This window comes from Larus michahellis, unplaced genomic scaffold, assembly GCF_964199755.1.
Source record: "Larus michahellis unplaced genomic scaffold, bLarMic1.1 SCAFFOLD_183, whole genome shotgun sequence".
NCBI lineage: Eukaryota > Metazoa > Chordata > Aves > Charadriiformes > Laridae > Larus > Larus michahellis.
The window spans coordinates 41,895-46,703 of record NW_027436375.1 but is presented as its reverse complement, the minus strand read 5'-3'; the positions used below and the strand labels follow the sequence as shown (position 1 = coordinate 46,703).

Below are 4,809 nucleotides of genomic sequence, written 5' to 3'. Positions count from 1 at the left end.
GGGGCCCGGTAGGTACGTAAACTTAAACTTCTGCAGGGCGTAGACATAAAGAGAAAGACATCATCCTAACCTCCATAGGCAAGTAGACCATTAGGCCCGATAACCACGTTTTTAATCAAGACTCGATGTCCTTTAGTTTCCTTGTGAAAGAAAACCCACAATGCTGGGGGGGGTCATATGTCACTTCTAGCAAGACGACACGTATTACCCGACTTCTGCCAGAACCACGTTCTGGATAGGAAGGACGGACAGAGCGCAAGCAGAGGCTTGTGCGCCGCCTGTAATACAGCGGCTGAGAAAGAACCAACCCTTCCGACCGCCGCTCTCCTCAGCCGAGTCCGCTCCGGTGCCCCTTCTGTCATTGCTGTCATGGCTTAGGCTGGGCATTAAATGAAACGACAGATGCTCTCTTTTAACTTCTCTCCTGAGGGAGAAAACAATGTGAGGGAGACTTAGGAACTGAAAGAGAAACTGAACTCTAACGAAATATAAACAGAAAAGTAGTACCGAGGAAAGACAAGAATAACAGGAAAACAGTAGCAGAGAGAAAATATATACACACAACCCGGCATGGAGCTCCCAAGATGACCATCGTCTCACCCGCTGGCACGGGTAAAGTCCGGGACCAGACTCGGCGACAGACTGGAACCAGATTCCGGACCTGGTTGCATAAATGCACGGATCGGCGTCAAAGGACAATGACCAGACAGAGGAGTCCTCAAAGGCCAGACGACAGGTACCGACCCCTTCGATCCCCCCGCTTTTATACTGAGGGTGATGAGGATGGGATGCGATACCCCATCAGTCAGATTCGGGTCACCGGTCCCGTCTACTCTTCACCATGGGTGCAACCCCTCTACGCTTTTCTGCTTCCGACCCTCCGACGGGGCATATATAAAAGTCAGCTGCGCTGTGCTGTTATAGGAATAAGTATAAGCAAGAGCCTCTCTGCACGGCATCCCTTCGCATTAAGTGTAAATATAAGTTCTTGGCGCTCTGAAGGCAGATACTACCTGAAAAATACGTCATTACCTTCAGAGAGTTCAGTTCATTGGAAGAGACTTACCTGCAAAGTGACGTGACTGCAAACAACACCGGTTCTGTTGCACCTCAGACCAGCACTTCCACACATGGCTACGTAACCTCACATTCACACGAAAAAAAGAAGAAATGGCCAAATGTATTCATGGAGCCGCCGGTCACATCTTCCCTTTAATACCTCGGGCTCAGCCACCTTCGTCCTGCGCTCCCGTCAGCTCCCCTGCATATCCCCGGCCACCTCATCTCTCTGCACCTGAAAAAAAAGCAACACAACATCAAACATTACCCAATGCGGAGCAGTAGCTTAACTCCAAAGGTCTTGTTTCTACTGAAGAACCCTGTTCACATAAGTCCAACTACAGCCTGTCATCCAGAGAAGAGACGCCTGCAAACGTTACACCCCACACAACGCAGGCTTACCATCTTTGAGATACTGTCCCCTTCACTGGCCACGAACACCCTCTCCAACTTGGCTGCGCTTGTGCCAGTGCCCGCTAATGAAACACCCGTCCACGCAGCCTCTCGAGAGCTAATCAAGTCGAGACGACTGAGCAACCTGTGCCCGGGTCTAGACAGATCCTCATATTCACTACAGACTGCCGTCGTGATTCTGCCTACCCTGGACGCTACGCACCCGGGCAGGGCAGCCCCGAGCCAGACACACACAGACTGACGCCACACAGAACACGACAAACGACGCGCCTCAAGGATGAGAGAAAACTCTCAGCAAGAGGGATGACACCGGGACCAAAGTCACCGTCGGGCAAGACGACCTGCGGCACTGTGATGGCGACGATGTGAAGAGGCTCCACAGAACCCCCTGAAACCAAGTGTAGAACTTCACAGTTCCTGAGGAGGGACTGTCGAGCCTGACAAGATGGACGCATAGGAAGCCCAGCTTCAAGACCTAAGAGCGTAACGACACAGGGAAGAAGCCCCAGTCACTGAAGTGGGCCATCCGGAAAGTTCCAAGATGCAAGACCGATGCACGCTTTAAGATGCTAATGCAAGAAGAGAGGCAGACGGTTGGTGCTACGCCCACGGGTGCAGGCGTTCGACACCATAAGGATGGCGCCCAATGCACGTTCCGTGCTCCTGGAGCTTCAAGATGATCTCGAGACCCAGAAAAAGGGTCTAGGATGCAAAACACAGACCACACGAACGACACGACAACACACACAGGCTGGAACTGCCCTGCCCAGGTTGCGTTCACATCACACCGGACAGTAAGCTACGTCATTTACCTGCCCAAAGGAGACTGTGCCCCAGAACAGCCCTCCCCCCTACACTAACATCAAAGACCCCATTACACAGTTGTCAGCCTCCGCCCCTCTCCGGTGCTGGTCTCTCAACTTAGCTTTTGGAGGGCTAGCATCTGATTCCATCCTCGACATAGTCCACAAGACACAACCATCCGATACGTTCCTGCGGTCACCGGCTTACTCCTCTTCCTCTGCAAAAGGAAAAGGAAAAGTCATCGCAAGAGCAGCCCCAACACCAGCAATAAGTGCCCCGAGGGGAGATGCCGACCTCCTCCACAAAACCCCTCAAGCCTCCTGAACGCTGACGCAGTCTGATTGCCTGCCCCGCGCCGATTCTAGAGTGGGATGCTGCAGCGACGGTTATTCACGGCACCTAAGATACCAAGAAACACAACATGACCACCGCGCTTCTGCCAACCCACCAGTCCCGTGCTCCTCCTCGATACCATCTGTCTTGCCTCAAATGCGAGAGCCTAGAGCAGACCAGACACCATCGACAACCAAACCCAACTACAAGACTGGTTTGAGAAAGACACATGAACCCGCCTCCCTTGCCCAGCCATCCCCTAATGCCAAAACTTTAGAGACTCCCTCCCTTCTCCTGAGCCGTCAGGGAAGGAGACCCACTGCCCCCCCACAACTCCTGCCCCTGATTTTCCAACCGCTCCTCGGGACCTGCTCTTCTGAGCCCTGTGTGTGGCAGACACCTCCCGTCTTCTGCCTTCACAGAGACTCCGGGCTCTGCTACAGACCCGGAAAGCCAGGAAAACAGTTACAGAACCTACCGGTAGCCTCCTGCAAGAGCTTCAGGGCCACCGTGATGCCCTGTGTGCTCTGGGGGGAAATGATGAGCCATCCCTGCTGTTACATCCCTACTGCTTTCTCAAAACAAACTCAATATATAGATACCTACAAAACGCTTGCCCTAAATCCTGCTCCAGTATCTCATAACGCACCCAATTAAGACTAACAAAAACACCAACTAACGTAGCATACATCAAAATTGGAAAAAAATACAACATTTTATCTTCAGTGAAGTCAGAAATTATAGTAAAACACACACCACCTGCCATAAGCAAGAAAAAAAAGAAGAGACGCATACTATTAAACCATTTAAACAAACTAAATGCTCCCTACGAAACTAAAGATATGGGGGGGAAAAAAAAAGAAAAAAGATAACATACAACTCCACTTTCTGTGGCAACCACCCTTCCATTGAGGAGTCTCACCTCTGATGTCTCACCTACGCTAGTTCAAACGCCAAAACAAGCCTTCCCAAACGGCCACACGAGCTCCAAGACAACACCGAAGGAGCTCCAGAGCTCTGACCCCGGAGAAGACCAGCAGCAGAACGAGCTCCTGACCCGAAGCTGTGGCTCATGTACCCCGGGCCCCGCCCACCACCTTTCCCACAATCCCCTGGGTAAAGGGTGGGGCCGCCCCCCAGAAGCATAAAAGCAGCTGAAGGGGCAGCAGGTGTTGTTATTTGCTTTAATTTTACCATCTAACAAGTAGTGAAGAGCGAGAGCGACCCTTGCTAGAAAAAGCATCATCTGCTCCTCCCATTGCATCAACGGTGTGTCCAGGGGAGCAGTTAGAGAGAGGTGAGACAGAAAAAAAATAAACATCAGACTTATCTCTACGGGAAAGTGGCTTATTCAATGCAATGGTAACATTATTATTAAAATTTATGTACTTGAGTGTCCTTCAAAACAAAAAAAATACAAACCCAGACACAATCTGTTACTACGGGGTCGTTCCTCATTTCTAGCGAGAGCGTGTGCACGAACGACCTTCTGCCAGAACCCCTTTCTGGATGGGAGCGAATAACAAAACAGAACCAGCTTCTAGGAGAAAACTTCCTCAAAAACATCTTCCCCTGTGAAATAAGTTATTTATTGTAAACTGCTGGCAATTTAAAGTCATATTGATAATCTCGCTTTGACTTTTTACACCACAGCGCTACTTGCGTCCCAAAATACAGAAAGCAACAAAAAAGCATGGAATTACAAGTCACGTGTTTCCTGAACCTGCATAAAGCACCCTAATTAACATCTCAGTAGCTAGAACAAAAACGAGTTTATACACATAAACTCATATTTTACAATATCTGTAAAAATGAGAAAATCTTCTTTATTTCAATGCCTCACGCCCATATAGACAGGTTTTATTCTATTTTTAAACACACATTCCCCCCATGAATTTTCAGGCATTTTTGGGGGGGACCCAGTGTGACACCCCACACACCCCCTCCGGAAAAGGTCGTCTTTTGACTTAGAAATACCATCTGGAGTACAATTGCCGCCTGACATCAAAAAGAAACCAAACTACACAAACATGACACCCCACACAAAGCGGCTTTAACATCTCGGAGATGCAGTCTGCGTCACTACTGCGGAACAGCCCCTCCCACACAGCTCTGCTCATCCCAAAAAACCCCTTAATTAAAGAGCTGCCCACACCACCTGCTGGTGGCTCCTTGATGGGAGTTGACTGTGCCACCTTG

The 4,809-nt window shown here is 49.9% G+C and overlaps 1 long non-coding RNA gene across 1 annotated transcript; it reads right to left on the bottom strand.

The window, feature by feature from the left end:
- Positions 1-320: 320 nt before the first annotated feature.
- LOC141737274 (uncharacterized) lies at positions 321-4,167 on the bottom strand. The gene is made up of 4 exons (XR_012585170.1): positions 3,533-4,167; positions 2,395-2,494; positions 1,067-1,294; positions 321-424 (listed from the first exon to the last, which is right to left on the bottom strand). It is a non-coding gene; the product is annotated as an uncharacterized LOC141737274 (long non-coding RNA).
- Between the last annotated feature and the right edge of the window lie 642 nt (positions 4,168-4,809).